Here is an 18,325-nt window from a genome sequence, read left to right as displayed (position 1 = left end):
ACGAAGACACCTGACAGGTTTCATTATAGTTTGTATGAATGTGAACGGCAGATATTCTTAGCCTTAGCGGTATTAACTTAGGTGGGTAGGATTTGAATAATCGGAATGGTTGATTCTTATCTTTTACAGGTTCTTTGTCGCACCACTTCACTCCTGAGAACTTTCAGGTCATGCGCTGGTGAGCAAGGTGGCTGCTGAGTTCTATCACTGAGCCTCATGCTTCGAAGTGAAAAACTGAAGAGGACAGACGACTTTGAGAAATGATGGACGTCTGCGTGTAAAAGGACTTGGTGGAGAGGAAGGGAATTGAAAAGGAAAAAGCCATGAGAACTGCTATACAAGTCAGCAGAGGAGCCAAGTGCCATTTTTCCATTCCCCTATCTCACATCCTATGCTCCTCATTCCCTTCCTTTTCCAGAGCATCCAAGTAACCTTGCAGCTTTTGTAGGTGCGACCAACATCTTAGTCATTGTTTCCTTCATCCCTCCCCAAAAGGAGGTGCTGCACTGGGCAACCTGACTTTGTTAAAAGTGTGTTGCACTGTGCAACAGTGACCCCACATGTTGGGTCACTCTAATGATATGCCCCTTTTTGTTGTTACAGAACATGTTTAGGCATGCTACGAATGCTGTGTGAAACATGAAATATTACCGACCTTTTTTTTTCTTTTCTTTTTTTTTTCTTTTATCACTTTCACCATTGTGTTATGCTCTTCATGTTTTTCTTCTTTTGTGCACTTCGCTCAAGCGTTTATATTTTGAGATGCCATGCTGGCAGTTTTTTTCTCTCTTTGTGAGAGGCCAGCAGATAGAACAGGCCAAGGTGCTCTGGGTGTGCTTAGCCATTCCATCCACAGGACGTATAGGGGACAGGAATGACTGTGAGCTGTTTTAAGTCCCTTGTGTCCTTACCAGTTTTTTTCTTTCTTTTGCTTACTGGAACTGTGACATGTGACATGTAGGACACCAGTGTTTGCGGATGTATAAAGAATGTGTACCCGTGAGCACTCGTCATTGGAGGATGTTTTAGAAAGAGGGAATTACGGGGAGCTACCGACACAAGTTTGTTGCCTGCATAGCCTTTTGCCAAAGGCTGTCGTGGTTGGGAATGCATCGTATATTAGCCAAGTGAATGTTTATGGCAGGCAACAGCAGTGGTGAACACAGTCTTTGCAAGCTTTTATTTTAGGGATGATAATGTAAATAGCCTGTGTTTTCTTGCATTTTCTTTTCTTTTTTTTTGTTCGAGTGTAGTGCAGCGCTATGATCTGTCCAGAGAGAATTTATACACACCTATATATATATATATATATATATATATATATATATATATATATATATTGGTGAGTGCTAAGATGTAAGAGAAAGGAGGTTGAGAGTAACGGTGAAAAGTAGTGCATTAGAAGGTGTTATGTACGAGCCCGCTGTAATCAGGAGTTCCATACTGGAAAAAGATAAGTGCCGTTATTCAATATTTCAGAGCCGTGCAATGGTATCTGGGGTTCTCTGGAAATGTGCAGTTTGGTTCCTCTGTTTAGAGCAAATAATTGTGTGCAAGATATTTCAGTGTTTACAATTGCTCTGTAGGAGTCTAGGCATTACACAATTTTTGTAAAAAGGAAATTGGTCGCGTATACACATGTTGGGTTTCACTGATGTGACACTTTTTCTGCTTGCGATAATTGAGCGAACGTGGTCTTTTTTTTTTAGTTGGACTGAGTGAGGGTTTATGGAATGGTTGTTGTTTAGGAGTGCTTGTTTAACTTAAAAAAAATAATAAAATAATGAACATTTTTACATGCTGGTGTAGTATTGTTTTGTGCCCTTCTTTCATTGCCTCACTCAACAAACCACAAGTGTAAAGAAATTAGAAATCATCCTTGATGTTGGGCTGCTGAGCACAAGGTCGCAGGATCGAATCCCGGCCACGGCGGCTGCATTTCGGGGGGGGGGGGGGGGGGGGGTGAAATGCGAAAACACCCGTGTACTTAGATTTAGGTGCACGTTAAAGAACCCCAGGTGGTCCAAATTTCCGGAGTCCCCCATTATGGCGTGCCTCATAATCAGATCATGGTTTTGGCACGTAAAATGACAATTTTTTTAAATCATCCTTAATTGCTGTGTTGGTTATGGCTCTTCAGTCTACTCAACAAGCCACAAGTAAAAGAAATTAGAAAGAATCCCTTCTTGATGGTTTGTTGCAATTACAACTCTTGAAATTCATTACTCTGTATGCTTAGCCATCAGCTTTCCAAAAACCATAGCCTCGTAAAGTAGCCTATTGTCACGTAGTAGTGACGCTGAAGTAAACAGTCGTAAAACTGTGTATGACAAAACTTATTCTTTATTGGGCGAACCTGTGCCCACAAAAGCAAGCTGCGCTCGAAGCACAACGAAAGCGGCGAGCACAGTCGGCGATCGTTGAAATCTGATCAGCGGCGAAACGCGTTGGCTTTTATACACGAGTCATCGAATGTTCCAGGTTATTCCCTGGTGCCCGCGTGTCTTCCAGAAAGTTCTAGACAATTCGCGTCGGTGAATACAGACAACAGAAAAAAGCATCGATCACGTTCGAGAAACTTCCGATACATGCAGGCGCGTCCTGCGCCGTGCAACAACGGTTAACATTTGTGAGCCGGTGAAGAGCTGTCACCGGTGAAAGATAAACAAATACACGTGGCAATACCCTCCCCTTAAAAAAAACATCGTCCCGATGCTACTATCGAACACGAATCCGAAAACATAAACCACGCGTAATAAAGACAATAAAAATAACAAAGCAACGAAGTACCTAAGTTTGTCAGCGGGCGTAGAAAGGCTTAAGACGCACCACGTAGATGACTTCGGGTCGTGCGCGGCGCCGCTGTGACTGCGAAATGCCGTCTGGCGCGACCTCATAGTCCAGTGCGCCAATCCGTCGGATAATCTTGTAGGGTCCGAAATAGCGTCGTAACAGTTTCTCGCTAAGTCCTCGCCGGCGTATCGGAGTCCAGACCCAAACACGGTCGCCGGGCTGGTACTCAACGTAGCGTCGTCGAAGATTGTAGTGTCGGCTGTCGGTCCTCTGCTGGTTCTTGATGCGCAGGTGGGCGAGCTGTCGACCTTCTTCGGCACGCTGCAAATAGGTGGCAACGTCGAGATTTTCTTCATCGGTGACGTCCGGTAGCATGGCGTCAAGCGTCGTTGCCGGGTTCCTTCCGTAGACCAGGTTGAACGGCGCCATGTGCGTCGTTTCTTGCACGGCCGTGTTGTATGTGAAGGTCACGTACGGAAGAATGGCATCCCACGTCTTGTGTTCGACGTCGACGTACATTGCCAGCATGCCGGCAATGGTCTTATTTAGGCGCTCGATGAGGCCATTCGTCTGCGGGTGGTAGGCGGTGGTCCGGCGATGGCTTGTCTGGCTGTATCGCAGGATGGCTTGAGTTAGTTCTGCCGTAAAGGCCGTGCCTCTGTCGGTGATGAGGACTTCTGGAGCACCGTGACGCAGGAGAATGTTCTCAACAAAGAATCGGGCTACCTCGGCGGCACTGCCTTTCAGCAAGGCTTTTGTTTCGGCGTAGCGGGTGAGGTAGTCCGTAGCTACGACGATCCATTTATTCCCGGACGTCGACGTCGGAAAAGGCCAAAGTAAGTCCATCCCGATCTGCTGGATTGGTCGGCGAGGTAGTTCGATCGGTTGTAGAAGTCCGGCTGGCCTTGGCGGTGTTTTGCGTCGCTGACAGTCTCGGCATGTCCTTACGTAATGGGCCACGTCGGCAGAGAGGCGAGGCCAGTAGTATTTTTCTTGTATCCTCGCGAGCGTGCGGGAAAAACCGAGGTGTCCAGCCGTTGGGTCGTCATGGAGAGCTTGCAGAACCTCTGGACGCAATGCTGAGGGTACCACAAGGAGGTAGCTGGCTCGAAGATGCGAAAAGTTCTTTAGGAGAATGTCGTTTTGCAAGAAAAACGACGCCAATCCTTGCCTGAACACCTTCGGCACAGTGACGGTCGCCTTCCAGGTAGTCTACAAGGCTCCTTAGTTCCGGGTCGGCTCGCTGTTCGGCGAATTCGTCGGCACTGATGGGTCCCAAGAAAGTGTCGTCATCCTGGTCGTCCTGTGGCGGCGGTTCGACGGGGGCGCGAGACAAGCAGTCGGCGTCAGAGTGCTTTCGGCCGGACTTGTAGACGACGGTGATGTCGAATGCTTGAAGTCTCAGACTCCATCGTGCGAGGCGACCTGAAGGATCCTTCAAGTTAGCTAGCCAACACAAGGCGTGGTGGTCGCTCACAACTTTGAAGGGCCTGCCATAGAGGTAGGGGCGAAACTTTGATGTATCCCAGATGATGGCGAGGCACTCCTTTTCTGTTGTGGAATAATTTGATTCCGCCTTCGATAGCGACCGGCTAGCGTAACTTACAACCCTTTCTAGTCCGTCAGTCCTCTGCACAAGCACGGCGCCGAGTCCTACACTGCTTGCGTCGGTGTGGACTTCGGTATCGGTGTTTTCGTCGAAATGCGCAAGAATGGGCGGCGATTGCAGGCGTCACTTCAGTTCTTCAAATGCTTCGATTTGCGGCGTCTCCCACTTGAACTCGACGTCGGCCTTCATGAGGTACGTCAGTGGCTCGGCGATCCGTGAAAAATCCTTGACGAAGCGCCTGTAATAGGCGCACAGGCCAAGAAATCTACACACTGCCTTCTTGTCGGCGGGCAGAGGAAAGTCAGTGATGGCCGCCGTTTTCTGTGGGTCAGGGCACACTCCAGACTTGTTGATGACATGGCCCAAAAACAAGAGCTCCTCGTGTGCGAAGCGGCACTTTTCTGGCTTCAACGTGAGTCCGGAGGTCTTACTAGCTTGAAGAACTGTTTCAAGGCGCCGGAGGTTTTCCTCGAAGCTTGAGGCAAACACAACGACGTCGTCCAAATAGACGAGGCAAGTCTGCCACTTCAAGCCTGCCAGTACTGTATCCATGACCCGTTGGAAAGTCACAGGTGCCGAGCAAAGACCAAACGGCATGACCTTGAACTCGAACAGTCCGTCTGGTGTTATAAAGGCAGTCTTCTCCCGGTCTCTCTCGTCGACTTCGATTTGCCAGTAGCCGGTTTTGAGGTCCATCGACGAAAAATACTTTGCGTTGTAGAGTCAATCCAAGGCGTCGTCAATCCGTGGGAGATGTCACGTAATAGTGACGCTGAAGTAAACAGTCGTAAAACTGTGTATGACAAAACTTATTCTTTATTGGGCAAACCTGTGCCCACAAAAGCAAGCTGCGCTCGAAGCACAACGAAAGCGGCGAGCACAGTCGGCGATCGTTGAAATCTGATCAGCGGCGAAACGCGTTGGCTTTTATACACGAGTCATCGAATGTTCCATGTTATTCCCTGGTGCCCGCGTGTCTTCCAGAAACTTCTAGACAATTCGCGTCGGTCATACAATCTGATAACATAAGCGTCGGTGAATACAGACAACGGAAAGAAGCATCGATCACAGGGGGCCGCGGCATACCACTGGTTTTGGCTGTTCAATTGAGAAGCAGCCAGTGTCGATACAACAGGTGTGTGCTCGATCGGTGTGCCACTGGGGGGGCCGCGGCATACCACTGGTTTTGGCTGTTCAATTGAGAAGCAGCCAGTGTCGATACAACAGGTGTGTGCTCGATCGGTGTGCCACTGGGCGCCACCGAGTGTACTCCAAAGGGAGACGTATGAGCGGAATTCGTGGTCGCCGTGATTGAAGGTTCCCCACAGGGGGCCGCGGCATACCACTGGTTTTGGCTGTTCAATTGAGAAGCAGCCAACGGGCAAAAGTCGGAGAGGGCTAAGGCCCCGTTTCCGCGCTGCGCTCCGTTTACTCCCGAAGGAGTCAATGATCGGGAGCGCTGCGACATCGCACTGCTTGGCATTCCAAAGGGAGCCGTGGCAGAGGAATGTGCCCGTGTGCACTGTTCGGAGAGGGCTCTGGCCCCGTTTCCAAACAACGCTACTGCTCCAAAGGGAGCTGGTACGTAGCGCCTCGCGTTGCCGTCCCCACAGGGGGTCGTTACAAGCGAGGGTGCAGGAGTGCGCTGCTCAAGGGGGGCCCTGGCCCCGTTCTCGAGCAACGCGGCGTCTGCTAGCACTAACAAAGGACAAAGGTCACTACGCCTAGCAGACATAACGCGGCAAGTCCAATTCGCTAAGGCGTATTGACTCGGCTAAGCACAGACAAAGGCTTAATGAGCCTTTGAATCCGCGTTGGGCACCAGTGTGGGTTCTTAGTGTCTCACAGGAGACCAACCACCGCGGGTTCGAGCTTAGCGAGCCACAGGGCCGCGTCAGCCGTCGCCTCCAGCACCGCTCGCGCGCGAGCTCAGAGGCCGCAAGGGGCTACCGAGCGACGCACGCAAAAACACAGTAAAGCCCTGAGTTGACGGAAACCGTTTACTGAAACCGTCGGCACCAGCACTGCACAAACACCCGCACGGAGGGGAGCCAAAGGGGTCCCGCACCAGGGCGAAAATACAATAACAGGCGCCTATAGCACGTCGCGGCGAGAGCACAGGCTCAAGCTAGGACACGCCGCTAGGAAAAGTCCCGGCGGCTATGCTACTTGCTCTGGCGATAACCAATGGGTCAACTCGCGAGAGCACGGGCAATATCCTTCGGCTTAGGCTTTCGGCAAGTGCGGCTCGGCGAGGTACGACCTCGCGCGAGCACTAATGGCACCGCTCGTCGGCTTAGCGTCGGGAAAGGATCAGCACAAAGTACGCGCTCCCCGCACGGGCAAAGGCACCGTGCGCGAGCTCCAGTCCTAGTCACAAAGGTGTCGGCGGACGAGAGGAAAGCATGAACGTACCGTGTGCTGGTCCCCGAGAGAAGTCCACGCTTCGCCGCTAGCAGCCGACAACCGGCCGCGTAGTGACGTCAGCGCCCCGCCCTCACCGCAAACCGCTGCGTGCGCAGCGCCACCGCGGGAACCGGTTAGGCGGCGCGGGCGGGGAAGGAGGCCAGCGGGGAACGATGGCGAGGGATGGCAGAGCAGTGAAGCCCGCGCAATCATGCCGGCGCAACCCTCAATCCCCACAAGGTGGATACACACGCGAGGGCAAAATCCCGCCTGCTCCGCGGGCCAAACAGTCACGTGATTACTTGAATCCGGCGCAGCCGAGTCAGGTCGCATACCCACAGCCGGAGTGCCGTTTGCGGAATCCGCGTGCCTACTCTCGACTCCAACGTTTAGCAGTTGCGCGTTTCATATTCTATAGTGCCGTGAATCCCTCAACAAGAGCCAAAAAAGTGACGGTTGCCTCTTCACTTAGCGTTTTCTTGTGCACCTTACTGATGTTGAGGTCACGCAAGTTGCGCGGTCTGAGTAAATATAATGCGCGCGCAGCCACGACTCGCCTTTCCCGCCGCACCACAACAAAAGCTCATGCGGTCACTGCTGCACGACAAAAACACAGGTGGCTTCAAGTCAGCAACACGCCATTGTAGCCATGCCAATACGTCCAATGTTGATTTGACGCTGACTACGCTAAATTTAGGTCAGACGACGGCCAAACGGACGGATGGAAATACCGGCGAGCATTTTCAATCCGGACCGCGAGCGCCGCGCGGCCTCGCCTAGTCCGGCCTCCTCCGATCGCGGTCCGGATTGAAAATGCTCGCCGGTATCAGTGTTGCCAGGTCCGACGAGGCGGCGTAGCCAAAAGCTAGAGAAGTTGTAGCCCAAATGTAGCCAAACACAAAAAGAGCAAAAAAAATTTCGTAGCGAAATATAGCCTTTTTTATTTTCAGTTTTATTTGTGTATACATTTTCACATTAGATTACGGCAATGCTTTTTTGCACAACCCGTCGTAACGAAATGTCCTTGCCACCGTGACGGTTGGCCCTTGACATCAACAACAGTGACGTCATGCTTGCACAGAACACTTTTTGATTGGGCCCGGAAGCTCTTCAGTTCCAGCGAATCGCTGCAGAGGGCGAAATCAGTGCTTTTATTTTATGACAGGTAGTACTAAGTTATTATTTTTATTTATTTACAGTAATATTCATCACAAACTCTGCTTTTTAGCTGTCGTGAACGCAAAATATTGTTACGGTGAAGGGAAAGAAGAAGGTGACGCGAACGAGAGGAAGACGAAGTCTCTGGCCGTTGCCTGAATGCCATATTTCTTCACTTGTAAATATACATCCTTCTACACTCGTGGGCCTGCTTTCTTCCTGCAACATTTTGGTGGAAGGTGCTGGGTACAATCACGGAACTTCGCAGTGGACGTCATCTACCTGCCGCCACAATGGCAGATCAACCGACACAACCGACAACGCCTCAGCAGTCCACGCCAACGGTCATCCTCACTCATCTGCGGGACCCGGGGACATTTTGTGGCACGGACAACACCGACGTCGAGGACTGGCTTGCGATGTACGAACGAGTGTGCGACAACAACAGGTGGGGTCCAACAATGATGCTAGCAAACCTCATGTTTTATCTAAAAGGAACTGCGAAGCAATGGTACGATACGCATGAAGCTGACCTAACAAGCTGGGATGTCTGCAAAGAAAAAATGCGTGACCTGTTTGGCAGTTCTGTCGGTCGTCAGTTGGCAGCAAAAAAAGAACTTGCATGCCGCGCTCAGACGTCCACAGAATTCTATGTCGTGTACATACAGGATGTGCTGGCTCTCTGCCGCAAGGCTGATAACACCATGACCGAGGCGGACAAGATTGGTCACATACTAAAAGGTATTGCAGACGACGCCTTCAATCTCCTGATGTGTAAGGATTGTGCCACTGTGGATGCAATTATAAAGGAGTGCCGGCGCTTCGAACAAGCGAAAGGCCGCCGCGTCCCTCAACATTTCGACAGGCTGCCCAATACCGCTGCGACATCTTCGTGCGCAGACCCGCCGCGGTTCGTTCAGCCGACAGGATCAGAAGATCTAACGCGTATCGTTCGCCGTGAGCTTGAGGCCATGGCTCCGGCTCCAATTCGTTCCGACTGTCGGGAAAGTGTACCCGCTATCTCGCTTATACAAGCGGTCGTTCGGGAAGAAATAGCGAGTTTGGGCATTCCATCTCTCTGCTCGGTCCGCCATACGAACACCTACCAGATTTCTCCGGCCGCTCGCTCCCAGACGCAAAGCTTCCCGCCACTCCGCCGCAACCCCGCTGACTGGCGCACACCGGATGACAGACCCATCTGTTTTAATTGTTCCGGCATTGGACACATCGCCCGTCATTGCCGTAATCGCTGATCGTCGTCTCCTCGGTGGTCGTCTCCGAGTCACTACCGCCAAGTACCAGACAATCGCACTTTCTCGCCCTACACGCCGCCTCGGAACATCAACGCCGACAGTGCTCCACCAAGATCCAGCCGCTCCCCGTCTCCGCAAGGCCGTCGGTCCCGTTCGCCTCTCGTTCACCGCTCTTCGTCCCCATCCGCAACCGGTCGCTTCCCTTCGGTAAACTAGGCGGTGCAGCTCCCGGAGGTGAAGCTGCAACTCCGACCCGGCCCACAAATCCTCTGTTGACCCTGCCTACACGTGGAAACCTACTGGACATTGAAGTTGATGGTGTTCCTGTCACATCTCTCGTTGACACAGGAGCGCAGCTTTCAGTTATGAGCGCTGCTCTCCGCCGAAGGCTCAAAAAGGTTCTGACTCCCGCCGTACCGTGCACTGTGCGAGTCGCTGATGGGAGTACTTCACCTGTTCTTGGAATGTGCACAGCACGTGTGACCATTGCGGGCCATTATAGCGTTGTTTTATTTATCGTCCTCGAGCACTGTCCACACGACCTAATTCTCGGCCTCGACTTCCTTTCGAAACACTCTGCCCAAATTGACTGCTCCGCAGGTGTTGTACAGCTGGATCTGCCGCTTCCTGCCGACGCAGACGCAACAACTTGTGCTTCACCCCGCTTATGTTCTGCTGAGTTTGCACGGCTGTCTCCACAGGCGGCTACCAATGTCCTCCTGACGCCCTGTCCTCCCGTACCTGATGGCGAGTACGTCGTGTCTCCGCTTACTGACGTGGTTTTGTCACGAAATATTGCCCTACCAAGCACCTTAATCCGGATCCTCGAAAACTGCGCTCGGGTGCCCATCCTCAATTTTGGATTTTCGACGCATGTGCTGCCACACGGCATTGCCGTCGCACTTATCACTCCTTTGGATGAATTTGAGATTTCTTCTTTGGCCTCCGAATCCTTCCTGAGTACTAACGCACCTTTGTCACCCATTCCTTCGTGCTCGACGCCTGCGGACGATGTTTGTAAGATGATCGCCCCTGACCTTCCTTCCGAGCAAGGAACAGCTCTTTGTCACCTCCTGTCATCTTATCGGGATATCTTTGATTTGGACGACCGTCCACTTGGTCAGACATCTGTCGTCACGCATCGCATCAACACCGGTGACGCCAGCCCCATTCATAGACGGCCATATCGTGTCTCCGCAACAGAAAGGGCCATAATTCAGAAAGAGGTCGACAAGATGATGGACAAGGACATCATTGAACCTTCCAGTAGCCCGTGGGCATCACCGGTTGTCTTAGTAAAGAAAAAAGACAACTCTTGGCGCTTCTGCGTTGACTACCGTCACCTCAACAAGATAACAAAGAAGGATGTTTATCCCCTGCCTCGCATTGACGACGCTCTTGACTGCCTTCACGGATCCCAATACTTTTCATCAATTGACCTCCGCTCCGGCTATTGGCAGATTAGCGTCGACGAGATGGACCGCGAGAAAACCGCCTTCGTCACACCGGACGGTCTGTACCAATTTAAAGTCATGCCCTTTGGATTATGCAATGCGCCAGCTACATTCGAGCGCATGATGGACTCTCTGCTGCGCGGCTTGAAGTGGTCTACATGCCTGTGTTACCTTGACGATGTGATTGTGTTTTCGTCGGACTTTGAGAGCCACCTGAGGCGCCTCACGACCATACTCTCTGTGTTTCGCAGGGCTGGCCTTCAGCTAAACTCCTCCAAGTGCCATTTCAGTCGCCGTGAAATTACCATGCTCGGCCATCTCGTAAACGCCGCCGGAATCCAACCTGATCCACAGAAAGTCCACGCTGTGCGCAATTTTCCTGTACCTTGTTCAACAAACGATGTCCGTAGTTTTCTGGGCTTATGCTCTTATTTCCGGCGATTTGTGAAACAATTTGCCGACATCGCTCGCCCTCTCACTGACCTTCTTAAGAAAGATGCCTCTTTCTCTTGGGGACCACTGCAGGAGCAAGCCTTCTCTACCCTGATCGAGCGGCTTACAACCTCCCCGATTCTGTCACACTTTGACCCTTCTGCGCCTACTGAAGTACGAACTGACGCGAGTGGTTATGGCATCGGCGCTGTCCTCGCTCAACGTCAACAGGGCCACGACCGTGTCATCGCTTACGCCAGCCGCCTTCTTTCCACGCCCGAGCGAAATTACTCCATCACTGAGAGGGAATGCCTCGCGCTCGTATGGGCAGTCGCGAAATTTCGGCCTTACCTTTTCGGTCGGAGCTTCTGCGTCGTAACCGATCATCACGCCCTCTGCTGGCTCTCCTCTTTGAAGGACCCAACTGGACGACTTGCACGTTGGGCATTGCGTCTACAAGAATATACATTTTCTATTACGTATAAGTCAGGGCGCCTGCATAAAGACGCTGACTGCCTGTCCCGCAATCCCGTGGATCAACCGGACGATACCGATGCAGACTCGGACATCAGTATTCTGTCTCTCTCCGGCTTTCTCCATATTGGCGACGAGCAACGCCACGATCCTGTTCTTCGAACACTTATGGAACGCCTAAGCTCCTCGCCTAATGACCCGTCTCTGCGGATGTTCACCTTGCGCGATGGAACTTTATACCGTCGTAGTGTTCGTCCTGATGGCCCGGAGCTGCTCCTAGTCGTTCCAAAGCACCTTCGACTGGCCGTGCTCCAGCAACTTCACGACGCTCCTACTGCTGGACATCTGGGCATCACTCGTACTTACGACCGCCTGCGGCGCCGCTTCTTCTGGCCCGGCATTTATCGCTCTGTGCGCCGTTATGTCACTTCTTGCGACCTGTGTCAGCGCCGCAAGACGCCTGCTATGCCTCCTGCTGGTTTGCTTCAACCAATTGCTATCCCTACAGAGCCCTTCTTCCGTGTGGGCCTCGACCTCCTTGGCCCCTTTCCTATTTCTATGAAAGGAAACAAATGGATTGCTGTAGCAACCGATTATGCCACGAGATATGCCATTACATGAGCGATGCCAACCAGCTGCGCTACAGATGTCGCCGACTTCCTACTATACGATGTCATCCTGCACCACGGCGCCCCTCGCCAGTTACTCACGGATCGCGGCCGCTACTTTCTCTCGAAGGTCGTCGATGATCTGCTCCGCTCCTGTTCTACAGAACACCAGCTCGCTACCGCATACCACCCTCAAACGAACGGCCTCACCGAACGACTCAACCGCACACTAACCGAAATGCTGGCCCTGTACGTTTCCGACGATCACCGCGACTGGGACGTCGCTTTACCGTACATCACTTTCGCATACAACTCGTCCCGTCACGATACTGCCGGATTCTCCCCATTTGACCTTTTGTATGGCCGCGACCCCACCTTGCCCTTCGACACGTTGCTACCTTCAGCAGTACAATCACCCAGCACTGGTTACGCTCGCGATGCTATTGCCTTAGCCGCCCAGGCCCGAGAGGTCGCCCGTCATCGCCTCACAGTCTCGCAAGCTTCTCAAAAACGACGCTACGACCTTCGGCACCGAGACCACCATTTTTCACCTGGTTCCCTTGTCCTTCTCTGGACGCCTTCACGTCGAGTCGGCTTGTCGGAAAAACTCCTTTCCCGTTATTCTGGTCCATACCACATCTTACGGCAACTGTCCGACGTGACATACGAGATCGCCCCAGTCGGTCAGCCTTCAGTGTCTCCCAACGTCACCAGCGATGTTGTTCACGTCGCCAGGCTCAAGCCCTATGTCTCCCCATTAAGCGACGCTCCATAACCTGCACCGGGACGGAGCTAACCCCACCGGGAGGGTGATGTTACGGTGAAGGGAAAGAAGAAGGTGACTCGAACGAGAGGAAGACGAAGTCTCTGGCCGTTGCCTGAATGCCATATTTCTTCACTTGTAAATATACATCCTTCTACACTCGTGGGCCTGCTTTCTTCCTGCAACAATATTCTTTAGCATCATCGATCTTTCACGTCATCTCTGCCTACGGCGTAGAAATTCAGCTGTCCAGCGATCTGCGACGGCGACGTGCTCACGGCTTCTTTTTTTTTATGAGCTAAAACAAGTCTTTCGCGCTATGATATCGCATGTTATTTGTCGCATCGTCCTATCTTGTTTTCTAGCTTTTTTTTTTTTTTTCAGTTAGCTTGGCCCGGGTTAGCTGGCACATGCACATGGGTACCGTCCATTTACATCAACCTGGCATTCATCTTACTAGGTTCTCTAGCACGGCAAGAACATGCGTTAAAATAAAGTGTCAGACAACAGATGCCACTCGCTGTCTGAATCGGTGTAAGCGAAGCTTTAAAAGATTATTGCGCAAAACGACAGACCAGTGCAAGAAGCGCACAGTCGCTTTCGGCGATGAGCACCGGTATTTCCATCTGTCCGTTTGGCGGTCGTCTGATGTCAATTTAGCGTAGTCAGCGTCAAATCTGTCCAGATTGGACAGATTGGCGTGGCTACAATGGCGTGTTGTGGGCTTGAAGCTACGTCTGTTTTTGTTGTATAGCAGTGACCGCATGTGCTTTTGTTTTGATGCAGCGGGAAAGGCGAGTCGTGGCTGCCCGCGGCATTTCTATTTACTCAGATCACGTGGATATGCCCAAACAGACCGAAACATATAAACTCCACACTACTAAAAACACAAGATTTTAACAGGCAGTGGGAGGCGCGGCTTGCGGACGAGGACCAGGACAGCCAACTGGCTCTCCTGGACCAAGCCCAGCGAACCGCTCGTGCCAGTGGAGCCCTGGGGCCGTATTTTGTAACACTTCGGTTTTCGAAGAATTCGGTTTGCGTGCAGCGATTGGTCGCCGCCTGGGTGACGCCGTCGCCTCAGGGCGTGAACGCATTTTTTGATGACGTCACGCACATGTCAATCACGCGGAAACCGAATTTGTCGTCTGCTACGAAGCGAAGCCGCGCGCGCTGCTTCGGTCTGATCCGAAGCGCGGTGTGCCGTGTGCAGAGCCTGTGCGTGCCGTGTGCACGGTCGAGATCGCGGCACTCGGAGCAAAATGACGGCGTGTGCGGTGCCTGTGGCGCCTGTTATCGTGCTTTTAGCGAGCCTCCGTGATAGACAACGACGACCTCGACGTCGACAAGACGCCTTTCAGATGACAGACGAGGGATTCAGGCGACAATTCAGATTCTCAAAAGAGACAGTGCTTCGACTGTGCGAGGAACTTGAGTGTGTATTTTGGCCGCAACGCGAAGTTAGCGTACAACGTCCCAACTAGCGGCATAAATGAGTCAACCGAAGTAAACAAAATTCGTTAAATCACTCACCGCCAGTACAACTCACACACGTTTCACAATGAAAAATATAAACCTCATCAATACCATGAACAAATTATTTTTATTTACCAAGAAGCGCTCGTAAATTACTATATTTTTACTTGGTTTGTGACGGTCACTGCCACAAAAGAAAACCCTCGCGCCGATTGGCCTCTGTCCTTCCACTTGTTTTCATTACGTCAACGGACCGCCCCAATGTGACGCCACCGCCAAACCGAATCCTTCGAAAACCGAAGCGTTACAGAATACGGCCCAGACTAGGGCCCCAACCACGGGACCTCAAATTTCATTTTATTCATTAAAGTTTCTCTCTCTCTCAGACCGCGCAGCCTGCGTGACCTCAACATGAGTGAGGTGCACAAGAAAACGCTAAGTGAAGAGGCAACCGTAACTTTTTTGGCTCTTGTTGAGGGATTCACAGCGCTATTGAATATAGAGCATGCCGAGTATGCAAACGCGCAGCTGCTAATAAGCGTTGGAGTCGAGAGTAAGCACGTGGATTCCGCAAACGGCGCTCCGGCTGTGGGAATGCGACCTAACTCGGCTGCGCCGGATTCAAGTGATCACGTGACTGTTTGGCCCACGGAGCAGGCGGGATTTTGCCCTCGCAGTGTGTATCCACCTTAAGCATAGGCTAGGCTGTGATGTGGTCCGGTCCGCTCGACGTGGGGACCAATGAGAGATTGCGTAGCCGCGTGACGTAGTCGATTGCTTGGCGACTATCCCGCTGTGCCGGCTTGTCTTTGCCCGGTCGCCCCGCTGGCTCGGCCGCCGCCGCTGTTGCTCACGCGTTCGTATGATCCGCAGCGGCGTGGTAACGCGTTCGGAACAGCCGATTTTTTTCGTATTGTGGGCAATGAATTTCGGCCGTGGGAATGTTACGAATTCGTAACACCGAAATTCGTACCAGCCGGGTTCGTATCACCGGGTTTTACTGATCTAGGGTTAGCCGGCAATCTTCAAGAGGGTGATAACTAGATTATGCTTTTCCGCACTGTTGTGTGGGCATTACCGTCTTGACATGCTGCCGTTGCTTTCCTTCCGGCCTACTCTCGATAGTAAACAGGCTGGGTCAATACCAACAGGTGCTATTTTTTGCTTTCTGATTCATTATTTAGCCAGTCGTGCAGTGGGTTTTACCGGAAGGGTAGACAAAATGTTTACCGGAAGTAGACAAAACGTAGACACGTAACTTGAACCAAATATTTTTAAAGTGCATGGCAGACTGCAGCTGGGTTTAACATTCACTTTATGGCCAAGTGCGTTTCATTACATTGTAAAGGGGTCGCAGGGGTCTTGAATTGCTCGGTGACACTGCCTTATTGGAACCTCGTATCCCGTGCACGTGATGATGGCGCGCTTCTTCCTCTTCTGTTCTCAGCACATTGCCGCCCGCGAGAAAACGGACGATATGGTCGATGATGACAGCGGCGCACCACCTCATCTTCTAAACTTCATTCCTTAGTCTCATCGATTTGGACGAAGTTCTCCAGCTGGAGGCGGTTGAATCGGCGCAACGCGTACACGGGGTACTATTCTGGACGTTGTCATACTCCGCCATTTGACCTGAATAGTACCTCCACTCTCGTTCTCGTTTTCCATGTCTGCAACAGCCTGTCGCGCTGGCTGTGGCGATTGCCGCTGGCATCCCACCAGGTGGTAACCGACGCCCATGAATCATCTGATGGCGCGTGAGCGACTGGAGGAGGTGCCAGAGGAGTCTGATTCCTTTTCTTGGACTTACTGATCATGAGCAAGTCGTCCATGTAGGCGTTCTCGATGTAGGCGCTCCGAAGGTGTCGGGTGGTACATCGGCGCGGCGGTGCGCAGTAGGTCATAAAACTGGAACAGCTGCAAACTTTCATTCTATTTTGGCCAAAGTCGTCGGTGTTCTCTAGCGGTGGCGGACTTGACGGTGTAGTCGGCGGAAAAGTGTAGACTGCCAGTCGAAGGCAATTCTGGTCAAAGACGCTGGTGCTGTCGCATACGACCCGGTCAAACTTGTGACGTCCTCGATACAGTTGCGCTCGCACTGGGACGACCTGAACCGCCGGCGAGGCCGCATGTGGTGTTCATTTTCAACAGTAATGTAGCCATCCACGTGATGGCTGTTGGGTTAGCTTGAATACGTTTTGTCTTTGAAGACAGGCTTTAGAAGGCCTCGACGCTGCCTATATGTTGTACTCGGGGTCGTCGTTATTGTACCTTAGTGACCTGGCGCAACCCACTCTGAGGAATCCGCCATGAATACTAATTTTGAGAAATATGATAGCAATAAAAACTTGTAATTTGATCAATACTTCTTTTTGGGCGAGTTGGTACATCTTGAAACTTTGGGTAACAGCGCAAACAGACGACCACATATAAACTCTATTGTATCTACATATATATTACACAGAGAATTTGAGTTACAAAAGAAAAATGAAGCTAAAATTTTAGCATCGAGTTATTTTTGTCTCGCATAGGAAATTGCAGAGGACATCGCAACCTTTTTGTCACTGAAACCGAGTTTGGTAGCACCAAAGGAAAGAACCACCAGGAGAGTCAACGTCAAGTGAAGTTAACACAATGGTTAAAAACAATCTTTTAACCTTAAAACTACGACGTCCTAAAAAGAAATGTTCAGAGCGCTGCTTCGTCGGTGGTGTTCGTTTTCCTCGCTGAGGTGGTGATTACTGCCTATTTCTTTCTAGTGTTAAATTTATAAATGTCAGCATTATAAGGCCAACAAAGTTAAAACTTTAATGTATCTTCCATAACGCAGCCGTCATGGTAAGAGATGATCTCGTAGCTCAGTCGTACAGTATATCACGCCAAGTGCGAAGCGAGTCTACATAGCTATGGAAATAGCAGATCTCGTGAAACTTCCGCAAATAAGCGGTGTAGTTGAATACAAACATTACTTACATTTCACTCATAATTTGTCATTTGGTGTTGCATATATAAAGCTTTTGCTGACAAGAAAAATTTTATTTCACTGTCGAGTGGTGTATCCAGAACATTCGCACCACGCTATATCATGAGTATAACGATGTAACATGATCTATATCATGTTTCACGATTATCAAGCATGCTTTACACTATTTTTTTGCAAATAAATCTGATCACTTTTCAATGCGCAAATTGTATGTTCATTTAGGTTAGCATGATCAGACTGTTTCTGCTTAACGGCTTTCAGACGACCAGACACCATTAGGAAAACATCACTTCAACAGTGTAAGAATAAAAATATTCTATCATGAAAAAGGAAAAAATTCGTCGGCCCTTCCCCTACCGGGGAAGCGTGTTTCAATTTGCGTCCAAGCCCAGCGCTCGACCGCTGGCGCCGCCATGCGCCGCTCGCGCGTACGTTTCTAGGTACGTTCTTTTGCCGAGGGCGCTCGAACGCAATCATATGTTTCGCATGAATGCATGCTCTGAAAGCGTGGCTTTATTATGGCCGAGTGTTTACGACGCTCGCTTCGAGACCGCGGGTTCGAATCCCGCCTCGGCTAGATATTTCTTCCAGTAGTATCACCCTTTTCTTTTTTTCCTCTGTTTGGCGGCGCGGTCGGTTGAGCCCCCGTGCCGCGGGGGAAGCCGTGGCAGTCGTTGGGGTGTTGCTACGCTGCGCTCCACTACACCCCCCCCCCCCAAAAAAAAAATACTGCTCCAATCAGGTAGACTGCTCCCTCACTGTGAGTGAGATTATATTTGGATCATCAAAACGGTGATGCGTTTATTTAGGAATACCATCGATCCCTTAACAGCAGCCAAGTCGTGCCTAGTTGCCACCGGGTGCGACTGTTTTCACAAATCCGTGCAGGGGCGGGGCCTCGCCTCGATGACGTATC

At 51.2% G+C, this 18,325-nt stretch overlaps 1 protein-coding gene across 1 annotated transcript in view; it reads left to right on the top strand.

Moving 5' to 3' along the window:
* Positions 1-1,796, top strand: part of LOC119453723 (AP-1 complex subunit gamma-1-like) — a 112,483-nt gene extending 110,687 nt beyond the window's left edge. Inside the window, exon 15 of the mRNA XM_049666668.1 lies at positions 130-1,796. The gene's annotated coding sequence lies outside the window, so the exon portion shown is untranslated. The remainder of the gene's footprint in view (positions 1-129) is intronic.
* The last annotated feature ends 16,529 nt before the right edge of the window (positions 1,797-18,325 follow it).

This window comes from Dermacentor silvarum, chromosome 1 (assembly GCF_013339745.2).
Source record: "Dermacentor silvarum isolate Dsil-2018 chromosome 1, BIME_Dsil_1.4, whole genome shotgun sequence".
Lineage (NCBI taxonomy): Eukaryota > Metazoa > Arthropoda > Arachnida > Ixodida > Ixodidae > Dermacentor > Dermacentor silvarum.
This window is presented reverse-complemented; position numbering and strand designations above follow the sequence as displayed.